Here is a 15,841-nt window from a genome sequence, read left to right as displayed (position 1 = left end):
CAGAATCTGAATTGGTCAACCTTTATGGATAGTTCTTAGGCAGTTACTAAGCACTTAAATATGCATTCCCTTTGAGCCTGTAAATCCATTCTTAGGTATTCACCCTGAGGAAATATTCAACAGTAGTCACAATGATTTACAACAACACGGGTAGTTTGTAGACCTGAATTCCTGGCATCAATCCTTTGAGTTGGACCTGAATATGCAAAGAGAAGCCACAGGTGAAAGGCAGCAATAAAGGAAAGAGAATTGTTCTGGGAAATAACAGACATGTGCCCAAGCATGTACATATGCACCTGCACATTCACACGTGTGTATGCACTCTCATAAACCAACGATTCTCCCAGATGAATTTGCTACAAGTTAAAGAAGGCAAACTTCATAATTCTGTTAAAACAATTCATACTGCACCAACAGTATGTACCATTTAGAAATGGAGAATGACTATTAGGATATTCGACACAATTCTTTATAAAAGGTGCAATTAAGAAGCAAATTAGGGCTTCCCTGGTGGCGCAGTGGTTGAGAATCTGCCTGCCAATGCAGGGGACACGGTTTCGAGCCCTGGTCTGGGAAGATCCCACATGCCGTGGAGCGACTAGGCCCGTGAGCCACAATTGCTGAGCCTGCGCGTCTGGAGCCTGTGTTCCGCAATAAGAGAGGCCGCGATAGTGAGATGCCCGCGCACCGCGATGAAGAGTGGCCCCCACTTGCCGCAACTAGAGAAAGCCCTCGCACAGAAACGAAGACCCAACGCAGCCATAAATAAATAAATAATTTTTAAAAAGAAGCAAATTAAATGGCTTACAATAGGGAACAGGTTAAATTAATTATGTAACAACCATATCAGAATTCTAAGAATTAAAATGAGATCTATTGAGAACATGAGTTAATTTTCCACCTATGCAATTAGAAAAAAATGAAAAATATTGATCATATTCAGAGTTGGTGAGGGTATGGAAAAGCAAACATTCACATGTGCTTTTGAGAATATAAAATAATATATGAATGTGAACTAAACTTATTGTGGTGATTTCGCAATATATACAAATACTGAATCACTGTGTTATACACCTGAAACTAATATAGTGTTATATTAGTATAATATAGTGTTATATTATATATATGTCATTTATACCTCAATTTAAAAAGTAAAAGTACAAGCAAGATGCAAAAATAATAAAAGATAGAATAAAATAGTGCATTTCTGGAGGTCATTTTGGCAATATTAAACCTTAAAATATATGTGCTTTTGGACACATCACTTTCTCTTCTAGTGTTTTATCATGCTGAAATACTCCCATGACAAATATGGTCAATGTAGTAGTTGTGGTAATAGATTTTTTTAAAGGAAAAAACTAAATATTCCTAAAAGGGGATTGGCTTAAGAAAAGTTTGATAATTCACTAATGCAATACTATGCAGTGATGAAAAATAATAATGTGGAGTTATATTTACTCACATGAAAAAATGTCCAACATATATTGTTAAGAAAGAAGAAAAATTGAAGGTTAATATATGTGGTAGTACATGTTTGTCACAGCATACATATATTTATTTTTGTGTATTTAAAATATAAGTAAATGAAGAAATTCTACCATAGCATGATTAGTAAAGTCCACAAAATTCATTCCTGTAAAATTATGGGTTATATCATAGAGAGATGAATGAAATTACTGATGTGAGCCTATTTGGTTAGCTCGCTGCACAACCCAAGTCCATTAGAGACTCGCTGTGTTTTGATGGCACCTCATAACAGTTGTTTACTCAGCACTCAAGCTTAAACATCATCCTTACGTTTTCCCCTTTCCCCATGCCCATCGCCAATCATGTTATATCCAGTGTCAAGTTACTGTGGAGTCTTACTGTGTTTCTCTATCATATTAGAAATTTGAATGAATATATACTGAACTATTCCGATAGGATATATTTGAAATGAGTAGTCAACATAAAAGGAACTTTTCCTTTCTAAGTGTTGCATTTATATATTTAAAATGTATCTTTAATAGGCATGCATTAATTAATAACATTCAAAAAAATGATTGAGATAAAACTTTGAAAACATGCAGAAGAAATAAAATATCTGACAAATATAAGATAGTCATATATATATATAGAAATGAAAGTGTTTTTATAATATATTGGTAGGTGAAAAAAGCAGATTATAAATGGTAACCTGCAGAAGGTCCCATTAAAAAATAATATATATGAGTAGATATTTATATGTATACACCAGAATATTAGAAGTGGGTATGATTGGGTGATTGGTGGGCATATAGGTGATTTATATATTATTTTATATACTTCTTTGTAGATTCTTCTACATTTTCTCAGTGGGTATGTGTAAATTCTATAATAAAGAATAGTCTGCAAACAGTATGACCTTAGCTTATGACACACATTTCGCATATATACTTCTCTGTAGCGGAGCAGAATTTGATTCAAGGCCTCCACTACCTGTTTGAGGTGTGGGCTCCTTGCAGTGGTTGAATGCCTCACATTTGCTTCCCTTGCCCCATTAGTGACTAGTATCCATTAAAACAAGTCTCTCCTCCCCATGCTCTGGCTATGCCTCCCTCCAATTCAAGTTTGAGATAGTCAAGCTGTAGTACTAGTCATACATTGGACAGGAGGTATCTCTTTCCAAATTTCACCTTGTGAGAAATCATTTCTTTAGGAAATTTTTTTGCTAGGAAAAGTAATATTGTTGGCACTAATATAATATTTTAAGCAGATTATAAAATAGTCTTAATTACCAATTCAATGCTTTTAAAATATATATGAATAGAGCAAGAAAGGATTGTATTTCTGGCTTTGCACGACAAATGGCATTTATGTATAGTTCCTTGACTTTTTTTCAGTGAAAATGTTTTACTTTTGCAAATAAAGGCAATAAATACTATTTAAAAGCAGGTTATAAAACAATGTGTATAAAATTATTCGTTATATTTAAAAACACACACAGAAGGAAAGAAAACCCTCAAAATCTACACTCAATTTCATTTATTTCATGACTCTCAAACATACATTATTCCCTAAGGAAATATTTCTAAAAGTAAAATTGCTAGGTCTAAAAGTCTGAAAAATCTTATGATTTTTTTATGTGTATTGCCTGAAGGGCCAGCAAGATAATTTAACAAATTTACACGTGTACTTACAGCCCATGTGGATGTTCTCATATAAAATGGATGGTATTTTTTTTTAATTCCCCAATTTGACAAGGGAATAAGAGTACCTTGAAATTTTAATTTGTATATATATATTTTAAGAAGTAAAACTTTCTTTATTCATAGATGACATGATTGCCAATTTAGAAAATCCTACAGTCTACAAAAAAGTCACCAGAACTAATGAGTACAGTAGACCTGTAGATAGGATATCAATTATATTTCTAAATACTGAAGCTGAATAACTTACACTGATTTTCCACATAGATGTCTTCTTTGGTCAATACCCTACTGATGTCTTTTCACCAGTTTTCAGGCAGTGATAACTACTGTTGTTTTGTTGATTTTTTAGGAACATTTTATTACAGATAGATAACTATCGTTTCAGTTAGTCTCATTGGTTGTAAGGAATAGAGACTTAGGCCAGCTCAGCTGAGGCAGATCCATGGTGAGAATTTATGAGATAGTAAAGAAGACTACGATCTTGAGGAAATCTGAGAATTGACAGCCAGTTTCGAATGGACCTCTAGAAGTTAGGCCTGAGCATTTTTAGTGTTCTGCCATTAACTTGGTTCAGCTGTGGACCCAGTCTCTTCTCCCTTGCTCTCACATCCCCCACTTCTCCTTTGTCTTGTCTCTACTTCATAGCTTCAGCTTCCCCATAATGTTGCTGCTCATGTATCAGGCTTTCTCAGGTTCCTAAGGTACAAACCCTCTTCCCACAAAAGTGCATGTACCCCACTCACCCCAAACTTGGACAAATTTGCATAGAATTTCAGGTGGTCCACAGACTTCCCTAGTTGAGAACACCTGGTCTAGGTTAATTAATATGGTCAGCTGGTGAGAGTTCCTTGGACACTGGCCTAAGCCTGGCTGAGGGGCCATCAGGATGGGGATGGACTAGCAGGCAGCAACCCTGCTGCAGGGCTAGACTCCTCCTGGGTTTCCTGGAGGTAAAGAGGCCAGAGGTGAGAGGCCTAGCAGGCTGCATCCCTCTACAGAACATAACTGAACTAATTAGTATTTATGAAGATTAAAAACTCCTCAAAGTGGAAGAGATAGATTATTTTTCTAAAATGACAAAAATAAGACACTTACTAAGGCTCTACAGGGATTAATTTCTGAACATGTAAAATGTTGATTAGTTTTAGAAAAATTTAGGTTTAAAAATTTCAAAATAATTAGCCTGTTTTTTTAAAGCTATTTGGGAAGTATCACTAGAAGCATTCTGTAAATGATAAATATAAACATGACCAAGTTATGAAGGATTTCCTATTTAGTAGAAAATCTTGTATTTTATTGTAAATTACTTTTCTCCCCAAAGAGTATGTCTTAAAGATTGTGAACAATTAGTATGTTTTAAAAAATTGCTCTTTCCTTTGTAGCTGATGGAAAGTATTTTCTTTCTTTTTTTAAAAATTATTTTGTGTCCCTCATGACTTTTAAAGAGGGCTCCTTTTTTTAAAATTTATTTTATTTATTTATTTTTGGCTGCGTTGGGTCTTCGTTGCTGTGCGTGGGCTTTCTCTAGTTGTGGTGAGTGGGGGCTACTCTTCGTTGTGGTGTGCAGACTTCTCATTGCGGTGGCTTCTCTTGTTGTGGAGCACCGGCTCTAGGTGCACGGGCTCAGTAGTTGTGGCACGTGGGCTTCAGTAGTTGTGGCTCGTGGGCTCTAGAGTGCAGGCTCAGTAGTTGTGGCGCATGGGCTTAGTTGCTCTGCAGCATGTGGGATCTTCCCGGACCAGGGCTTGAACCCGTGTCCCCTGCCTTGGCAGGCGGATTCTTAACCACTGCGCCAGCAGGGAATCCGGATGGAAAATATTTTCTATTTGATATATGTTAAGTTAGCCAAATAACAAAGCACTCAAACGAAAAGAGAAGTCTTAGGATGAACACCCATACTCTTCCTCCCCCCAACATGTAAGTATCGTATTTCTGAAATGTAAAAACAAAGCATTTTAAATTAAAAAATTGGAACATAAAAGTACATAGAAGAAAGATAATGTTCCACTTTCCACTCCCAGCCTCCTTTCCTGATACCTAGCTTTCTGGCCATTTAGGTGCAGGTAAGAGCTTCAGGGGGAAAATAATAATGACTACCAGGAGAGGAGGTTCTGGGGAGGAGCAGGTTGGAGAGCAGTTAGAACAGGGGAAAGGGCTAATCCCACAAGAAGATTAAGTGGACAATAACTCCAAGAGAAAATGCTGCCTCTCTCTTATACTACATCTGACCTCCTGAAATGCCAAGGTGGAAAAAGAGACATTCCAGATCCAGGGTGACAAGAGGAGGAGGGGTTGAGGGTTCCCGCTGCCTTGCTTGGCAGGATCGGGAACCTGAACTCCCTTAGTGTCACTTGATGAGAGTCTACCTGGGCCCAAATCCCTTTCTTCCTGTCTTTTGTATCCTCTGAGTAATGATTCCTGTTGCAGAGGAGGAAAAACTTCTGGTCAAGGAATGCGGGGAAAAGCAACGGTCCAGGAACGCTGTAAGTTTGTGTTCCGACTGAAGAAGCTTGGGGTAACCCTGGCACCAGGATGGCTGGGGACTGAGGGCAGAATCCTCAAGTGGGTCAGAGTCTGTTTTCTGGTCACACCTTCCTTACCCAAAGTCCATTTTGAGTGGTCCTGGGGGCAAGCAATTTATGAATATGGACACAGGTATATGCTGGAAAGCTTTCCACTCAGCCCCTGCTCCCAGTGTCCCACACCCATTTTGGTGCCAAACATTTTGGTAGTAGGAGTGGGGAAACCAATCACCGGAGGAGGAAACAAAGAGACACAGAGAGTGAAAGTTTTACTCTAAATAGTCACCCCTCGTCCACCATTGTGGGTATTTAAAAGAGGAGGAGTACCAAAGGCTGAGGATGGCTATGGATAAAGGAGGGACAAAGTTGGGATATATAGTTTTGGGAGACGCCGGGCGGGTCCGGGAAGGGCCGAGCGGCTGCAGGTCCGCACTGAGTTCTTGCTGCAGCCCCCGCTTCCCCGACCCCAACCATCCGCAAGTCTGAGGTTCGTCGGGTCAGGCGAGAATGCGGCGGCGGCGGAGGAGACAGCAAGGAAAGGCGGAGTCGATGCGAGGGACAGTGGTGGGGGGCGGGAACAGAGCCCAGCCTGAAGCTCCCCTCCGGATCCTCCCTTTTTGTGCCCGCATACGCCTGGGGAAGCATCTACGTACAGGAAAAAATGGTGAGTTTTAAAGGAGGAAGGAGAGGGAAGCGTGCGGGAAGACGGAGCTCCGTGTGGAGGCCCCCTGGAGGGCGCACGAGTCCTCTTAGGTGGGAAAAATAGAATTTCAGAAACCATTGAAATCTGAATCTTGAAAGGTGCATAGTAGGGCCTCTGTCCTCGGTGCTGATCTTCCCGTCAAGCATTCAGTCCTTTCGCTTGCCTCTTGTCTCCTACGAGTAATGGAGTCCAAAGTAGAATAAGCAGGGGGAAAAAAATCTCAACATGGAAAATGTTCCCCAGGAAAAGAAGGAAAAGGAAAAAGAAGGAGGAGTTCCTGCCCCTGTGGAGAATGGAGAGGAAGCTCGCCCTGTGGGAGGGAATGAAAGCTAGAAGCCTGAAGGCAATATTAGAAGGGGTTGGGCTCTGCTTTCCCAGGATTTTAGGCTTGTCAATAACATTAACGTGATAGACATAGACGGAGATGCAGATGATACCGAAAGGTTCACGGAAAAGATGAGAGAGTTAAACTCAGGGCAATGAAGTTAAGGTATAGTTTATCTGGCCTTAGTAGGACCACCCTCATCATTGCCACCATGAGGAATTTTTCCTTATGCCTTGAAAACTGAGGTTTTCTCTGAGGTTAATACTTTTCAACCTTGTTTTCTGTTTATTTGCCTTTTCTTGGTGTAATTTTACTCATTCAGTTGCTTCAAAACTTTCAGTACTGTCAGCATCTGTTTGAATATTGAATTCAGACCAAATCCACAAGTGTTTCTTTGTCAGCAGAGGTGTTTCACCCATTTGAATAGAAAGATGTTCATTGTGTGTTTCAAAAGTGAAAAAAAAGTTAGAAAGCAGTGTGTAAATTTATCGTTGCTTCATTTTAGAGCATATATATTTATGTATTACATATATTAACAATGAGTCTTAAAATATATATACTAAAATGTGGGTGTTTATCTTTAGATGGCATAATTTTGAATGATTTAATTTCTTTCTCTTTGATAACTGTATTTTCCCCAAATTTGTATTTATTACTTACACCCTTAAATGTAATAAAAGTAACAAAAGTCATGTGTCAATCAGCTTTTTAAACAAGTGTCATTTAATAAAAACTTGTTAAAAGAACAAAAAATGCATTTCAAGGCTTTTTTTTTAGAATTTCTTTTTTAGCAATATAACCCTAGTATTTATCACCCTGACATTCTTTTAAAGGGTCACCCTTGTCATTCATGAAAAGAGAATACTCTTTACCTCCCAGGGCTGCTGAGCGGATCAGATGAGGTACCCTATGTGTGAACTTTGTTGGCTTGGACCCTACCTGACTCCCCTGCCCTTTCAGAACCCTGGACTGCAATGATACTTAGGGAGAACTGAGGGATATCTAACCTATGCCCAGGGACAATTTCAGGCAACTGAGAAGTAGGTGCCACCCTCCTCTGGATACTGCCATGTCTTCTAGACTCTACTGTCATTTCTCCTTCATCTTATTCCTTCTGCTGACAGAGGTTTTGGAGTCCTCAAGGTGACAAAGCCTTCCTGATTTCTGTGAGATCATTGTTACACTTATGAAGGTGGGTACTACACAAAAGTGCCTCAGCAAATAATGTCTTAGCCAAGGTCTTAGTAAAAACAGGAATTTCTTATTTTACTTATAGGTCCTCTGCTCTCTAGGGACTCAGACATGATTCCATTTGGGTGGAGAGTGCTGGGTTAAGACATGAATAAAACAAAATGATGACTTGAACAGTTGGAGTCAGCCACTTACTACCTTAATTATAATAAAGACTATATATTTTTTCTGCTAGTAAAAATTTACAAGAATAATCTCCAGATGGTGACAACATTGACTTTCTGCCTGCCATGTTATTTCCAGAGGTGACTTCTCTCTCAGGACACTCTACAGTCTCTCATATAAAAAATTCTCGGCAGACCCACTCACTAGGGCAACAGACACACATGAAGTATATAAATTACAGAGATATTCACTTTCTTTGATCAAAACTGAGTAACATTAGCCAAATCTGATATTATCCCTACATGAAAGAGTTTAAAATATTTTGTAAGATAAAAAAAAATTCCTAAAAGTGTTAGCAATTACTCCTCTGCAGAACTGTGCCATTCTCATAGCATGTACAGTTTCTTTATCAACCTTATACTCCTAGTGTCTATTACAATGTTTGAAATATTGTAAATGTTGAATAAATGTTTAATAGGGCCATTTTGACTCTGTGGGGATCCTCAAGTCCTTTACCTAGTTCTACTCTTGACTAAAGAATAGCAGGTAAGTCATTTCATTTCTCTAGAGGCAAAGACATGCATTTCCTAGGGAGCCTAGTAGAGGCCAGATGGCACGCTAAATTAAAACACGAATAAAATTTAGCGAGATTTTCATAGTGTGTCACACAGACTGCCTGATTTAGAATCTCCTGTTGTAACAGAGAAGAACAAACCTGACTCCATATTGGATCTACTCCTTTAGCTCTAACTTTTGTGCTCTGTTGCCTGTGCTTAGTTATGCTGGCTCTGTACCTTTGTAAAGGAATGTTGCCTGTAGCCTGAAATATACATAATAGCCCTTTCTCAAGGCTCTGCCTCCCAGGCTTATCCTTTAAAGGTCTAACACTTTTCATCCATATAGAGATAAAAGTTGTAGAACAGAGAATAACACTTGTCTTGTTGGAGGTTTACAGGAACATCGTGACCAGACCTACCTGGATAGCTGCAAGAACAAAGGATTATCACGTCCCCTCCGGGGTCTGGTGGGCACCAAGAAGTTTGTAACAATCAGCCACACCCTCTCCTCTTTTTGTATAAAGGAAGCCTGAATTCTAACTCTGGTAAGACGGTTCTTTGGGACACTAGTCTGCCATCTTCTCGGTCTGCTGGCTTACAAATAAAGTCGGTATTCCTTGCCCCAACACCTTGTCTCTTAATTTATTGGCCTGGTCTGTGGCGAGCAGTAGGAGCTTGGACTTGGTAACGCTCTCTATTGCTAATAATGTAGACTTTGGCACCCTTCTCTGGATTACATGAATCAATCATACTTCCAACTGGGCCCCAGAACATGTATTGTTAACATGCTTCCTTGAGAGATTCTGATGTGTACTAACACTGGAGAACCACTGGTGGTACAGTGGAAACAGTTATATTAAGTACTGCCTTAGTTCATTTGGGCTGCGATAACAAAAATACCATAGATTGGATGGCTTAAATAACAGAAGTTTATTTTTCCTTGTTCTGGGGGTAGGAAGTCCAAGATCAAGGCACTGGCAGATTTGGTTTTTGGAAAGGGCCCGCTTCCTGATTCGTAGACTGCAATCTCCTTTCTGTGCCCTCATACTGTGGAAAAAGCAAGGGAGGTTGCTGGGGTATCTTTTATAGTGGCACTAATCCCATTCATGAGGGCTCCATCCTCAGGACTTAATCACTTTTTAAAGGCCCAAACTCCAATTACCATCACAGTGGGGATTAGGTTTCAACATATGAATTTCAGGGGGACACAACAAATAGGTCTAGAAAAAGACTGCAAGGAAATACATCAAAATGTCAGAGATTCTAGCAATGCATATATCACATGACCTAAATTGTCTTATTCTATGTTAGGATCAATTTTTTAGAATCTTTTAACATTTCTCACATTGAAATATATCATAAAATACATGTGTAGATTTTATGTGATAGTTTTATTTTTTCTTTAAAAAGGTGTTACTGAATCAATGGTGTATGTTGCTGATGCTGTAATCTAATAATCAAGAAAGTAAAGTGCATAAACATATATGGGAATGTGCCCACACAAATAGAAAAAGACATAAAGGAATTCACCATTGAAGACATGTGGGAATGGATGTGTGATAAAATGTAATTTTTCTGCTGTTATTTACTTCAATGTCTGGTTTTTAGATTTTTACTTTTTGTACAGTTATAATCTTATTGTCATTAAAGCAATTCTGAATATATATATGTCATCATGTTAATTTGGACTATGCAGAAAAATGGTAATAATAACAATATTCATAACATACTTTTAGCATGCACCATATTAGTGACAGTGTTCTCAGCTATTTACAGGTACTAATCAATCCATTCCTCAGAAGAAATCTGTGAGGGCTATACTATCAATGTACCCATTTTACGTAGGAGGAAACTGAGGCACATAGAGATTAAGCAAATTACCTGTAGTTGTATAGCTAGTAAGTTTTAAAACCAGGATATAGCCCAAACTATTGGGTCCAGAATCAGTGCTCTCAGCCTCTCAATAAAACAAATACCTAATCCATTAAAGCAATGATTGGAACAGCCACCTATTTTCTTAAATATAATTTTAAAATGGCTGTTTTTTAGATATCTTAGTAGTGGCAAATTCCAATCCTATTGTTTCCTCTAAAGGGAGACGGGTTTCCCCTCACATTGAATAAAATTAGGCATAGTAGAGATAATCAGACCATCGATGTTGGGAACCAAAAAGGAAAAAAAAGCAAAAGGAAAAAAATGGAGTCCCTAATATTGAGGACTTGAGAGGTAATCATGTTAAGTCCAAGGAGTTAAGGAACACCTGGAGACAGCCACCTATTTTCTTAAATATAATTTTAAAATTTTGTTGTTTTGAAACATATTTTAGTAGCAGCAAATCCTAATCCCACTGTTTCTTCTAAAAGGAATTGTATTTTCTCTCACATTGAATAAAACTGGGCATAGTGGAGATAATCAGGCAATCGATGCTGGGAAGCAAAAAGGAAAAAAATGGAGTCTCTGACTGGAGAGGTAATCATGTTAAGTTCAACTTGTGAGGAAGATGAAATTAGGGGAGAGCAGAAACTGTGAAGAAGTAGAAGCAAGGACACAGAGAAAAACTTTCCAGGAGAAAATTAAGTCACCTGTCAGCAGTGGGTGAAGATAGGCATTTGTTGTATGAATGCATATTTTGTGGGAAAGAACGTGCCAAGTAGACTTTGTCAATCTCTTTGATTCATACACATTTTCAAAACTGAATAGGTACTGTGGGGTAGATAATATCTCCTAACTTGTTTTTAAAAATAATGACAGATTTATTTTTCTCTTTTAGCAAAACTTGGATGTCTATTGAAGAAACTTAAAAAGTAAAGGGTCACCTTTGTGACCAGAGCCAGCATTGCAGCTTGAACATCACTGAGCTGGAAGCCTGGGACAGAGAAACAGTGTTAATCTTGATTAATGGTGGAACAAATTTTGGACCTGTTGAGACTGAGGTAAGTTTGGGACATTCAGGAGGAAAGTTCCACTAGAGAATTGGATAAAAGTCTGTAGGGCCAAAGAGTAGTTGGGCTGGACATGTGGAATTGTAGTGACAACTGCAGAAGTGAATGGGATCAGCCAAGGAGAGCACGGAGACAAAGAAGAGAGAGGACTTGCAATATTCAGGGAAGCAATACAGCTCAGGCTCTAAGAGTCCAGGTGTTGGAACTTGTCACCTCTAATTGGTCTAAATCTCCACTCGGCCTCTCAGTATTCCAGTAAAATAAAACTATGAGATGGTTATATAAGATTCACATTGAATATAAGAACAGAGAAAGGGTGAAACCAAGAAAATGTTGAAAGGTATATTATGCAAATTGTATCTGTAAGAATGCTGGTACCGCTTTTTAAATATCAAACAAGGTAGAATTCAAGGCAATGGATATTTATATAGATAAAGAGGGACATTTAATAAAGAGAAAAGATCAATCCACCAGATGGTATCCTAATCCTTTATTTATATGCACCTAAAGGCATAAAGCAAAAAATAAAAATCAGAATAACAGGACAAGTAGAAAAATTCATAATTATAGTGAGAAGGAATAATGTAAGTTTCTAGGTAACTAATAGTATGGTGGTGCAGTGGTTAAGAATCCACCTGCCAACGCAGGGGACATGGGTTCGATTCCTGGTCTGGGAAGATCCCACATGCCGTGGAGCAACTAAGCCAGTGTGCCACAACTACTGAGCCGGTGCTCTAGAGCCCATGAGCCACAACTACTAAGCCCACGCACTGCAACTACTGAAGCCCGCGTGCTCTAGGGCCCACGTGCCACAACTGCTGAGCCTGTGTGCTGCAATTACTGAAGCCCACGCACCTAGAGCCCGTGCTCTGCAACGAGAAGTCACCACAATGAGAAACCTGCACACCACAACAAAGAGTAGCCCCTGCTCACCACAACTAGAGAAAGCCCGCATGCAGCAACGAAGACCCAACACAGCCAAAATTAATTGAGTAATTAATTAATTTTAAAAAAAGAACTAAGTACACATCCCCAGAAATTCCATTCACAGGAATTTTTTAAAAATAATAATACATGTAAAAAAGTATCCAACAAAGTAGGCCTTAAGGAAAGAAATATTACTAGGGATAGAGATATATTTTATAATGGTAACATAGTCAATATAATATGAAGGTACTAAAATTCTAAATCTGTATGCTTCTAGTAACATTGCTTCAAAATATACAATACAAAAAGTATCAGAAATAAAAGGAGAAGTAGAGAAATCTAAAGTAAGTGTGGGACATGTAAATATACCTCAGTAAAAGATTGATAGAAGAATCAGAAAATAATATCAGTAGAAGTATTGAAGATTTAAGCAACTAGAATAACAAATTTGACCTAATTTACACACATAGACCAATACAACCTACAATTGCAGAATATAAATTCTTTTCAAGGCAAATGGGACATTTGCTAAAATTGACCTTCTACTAGGTCCATTAACCAACTATCAATGCATTTCAAAGTATTGGAATAGTTCAGAATATGTTCTCTGATGACAGATGAATAATAAAGCTAAGAATTAATAACAAATAGATAACAACAAGAAAATCTCAAAGTGTTTGGAAATTAATCAGTACATTTCTCATGAGTAAAAACAGAAAATCAAATTTAGCATTATTTTTTTTCTTTTCTTTTCTTTTTTTACTGTATTAAAATACTGAGTTTATTTCACATGTATATTTTTGTCTCCCCACCATTTCCATTTGTCTGACCACCACTACTACTATGTCCTATCATAACATTCCATACATACTTAAAACCAAGCAAAGGGTGGAGTTCCAACTTGAAAAACTAAACAGGCATTTTGGACAACACATTCTTGGCAATGGAACCTGGACAACATTTATCAGACATGGTAGGGAAAGTTCTCACTCTGCATTATAAAAAGGACAGCCAGATATCAACTGTTACACAGATGAAATAAGACGGAAAAATTTAACAAACTGTTTAAACTATTTTCTTAAAGAGACTTCCTCCACTGCAGAGATCTTGAAGAGCCTCCTTGTCAGTCATCCGGAAACAATTCTTCACATAATTGATGAATTTGGCTTCCACTTTGGGAAGGGAACCACCTTTTTCTATACTTGCTTGCATTTTTGCTTTAATGTCTTCTACAGAGCTAGGTCCTTTCAGTGTTTTAGGAGTTTTTTCCTGTTTTTTGAAGGATTCTTGACCTTTTGATCTTGGTGTTGATGGTTTTGAGTCTTTTCCATTCTGGTTTGATTTTTGTGCATTTTTGGCTGGAGTATCTCGTACGGATTTCTTTACTGGAGTTTTTCTTCAGCTTCCTCATCATCAGAGTAATCATCATCATCGTCATCATCGTCGTCGTCATCATCATCATCATCATCTTCATCAGCAGCAAGTTTCACTTTTTTCTGTGGAACCTTGCTACCACTTCCAGGGGCAGAACGCTTTCCAGATATACTTAGGAGTTTCACATCCTCCTCCTCTTCATCTTCTGACTCTGCATCTTCCTCCACAGCTACTAAGTGCTGTCCGCTAATATGCACAGGCCCTGAACCACACTTCAACCGTGAGACCACAGGTGGTGTTATTTCAAAGCCCCCAAGGGAAACCGTTGGCTGCACAGACATTTTCAAAGTTGCCAGTGTTACTTTAATTGGACTGCCTTCATAATTCATCGCCTCTGCTTCGACAATGTGCAATTCATCCTTTGCGCCAGCCCCTAAACTGACCGTTCTTAAAGATAACTGGTGCTCATTTTCATCATTATCCACCTTAAAGTGATAATCTTTGTCGGCCTTTAGTTCACAACCGAAAAGATAGTTCTGGGGCCTCAGGGGACTCATGTCCATGTCCATCAAATCTTCCATGGGTTGGTGGCACACACTTCGGTGGGAGAGAAAGTGGACGGAGATAAAAGACTACCGTTCGAAGGAACAGTCGCGCAGGACGGAATCAGACCAGGGAAAAAGTTAGCATTATTTTTAATTGAGTGATAATGAAAACACAGCATATGAAAACCTGTGGGATGCAGCTATCTGTGCTTAGTAAGAAATTCTATATCCTTAAATGCATATATTAGAAAAGGAGAAAGGCTGAAAAATATCGATGATCTAAGTTTGCTTGTCAATACATTTTGGAGAAAACACCAACAAAAATCTTAAGGCACAATTCTTAAGGCAGGAAATAAGAATAGAAACTAATGAAAGAGAAATGAAACACACAAAAGAAAGAAACAGACAAAATTTTAGTCTAGGTACATACTAATAAAATCAAAACCCTCTAACAAAATTGATCAAGATAAAAAGAGAAGACACAAAGTAAATGTCAGGGGTAAAAGAACAACAGTACATATTCTACAGATTTTAAAATAGAGAATAAAAGGATAATATGAACAATTTCATACCATTAAATTTAAGAATTTAGATTGTGCATGAATTTATTAAAAAACAACTTACCAAAAGGGAAAAAAGAAGAAATAGAAAATCTGAACAGTCCCATATCTATTAAATGAATTGAATTGCAAGTGAAAATAATGCAATATATCCACTTTGGTGATGACAGCGGGAGGACCTATGAAGACCCACTTGAGAGCTAAATGAACAGAGCAGGAAAAAAACTATAAAAACATTTAATGTCTCTAGAAATTGTCCTAAGGGAAAACAGCAAATGAAGAAACATTTATTTCAAAAAATCTACTAAAACTTGGGAAAAATAGCAAGGATTTCTGGCATTTGAATCAGGACCTGCTCCCTCCTTCCTTTCTGTCCCTAGCTCAGCTTAAAGGAAACTCTACTCTGGACAGGCATGGCCAGGAAGGCAGGATTCCCTTTCCCCTCAGCTCCCAATCAAGGCTTATATCTTCACTGAGAGGGCAGGCCACCAGCATTTCTCATTCCTTCCAAATCAGAGTTGAAAGGCTAAGTTCTTGGTGAGTATGGCCAAGAGGTCATGGATTCCCTTCTTCTAACCAGTCACTACCCATAGGGCAAAGGCTCTACCCAACAGTGGCAGACCAAGAATATAGTGGCCCTGATTGCTCTCACTCCAGCTTGCTCTTAGAGCAGAGGTTCCAAGCTAGGAGAAACAAGCCAAAAAACCGAAGAGCCTACTGCCCTGCCTAGAGTAGCAGCTCAGAGTCTTTGCCCAGAGAAGGAAGCAGTCCTTAAAAACAGAGGGCTCCTAAGTTCTCCCCAAAAGGACTGGCTTAATGTGAAACATAGTTTGGGGAAGATCAAGCTTAAAAGTACTCTA

At 38.4% G+C, this 15,841-nt stretch overlaps 1 pseudogene; it reads right to left on the bottom strand.

Annotated features, from left to right (window-relative positions):
* Window positions 1-13,269: 13,269 nt before the first annotated feature.
* LOC103020435 (nucleophosmin-like) lies at window positions 13,270-14,546 on the bottom strand (annotated as a pseudogene).
* Window positions 14,547-15,841: the final 1,295 nt, after the last annotated feature.

Source organism: Balaenoptera acutorostrata, chromosome X (genome assembly GCF_949987535.1).
Source record: "Balaenoptera acutorostrata chromosome X, mBalAcu1.1, whole genome shotgun sequence".
NCBI lineage: Eukaryota > Metazoa > Chordata > Mammalia > Artiodactyla > Balaenopteridae > Balaenoptera > Balaenoptera acutorostrata.
The sequence above is the reverse complement of the archived record's forward strand: the minus strand, read 5'-3'. Positions and strand labels throughout refer to the sequence as shown.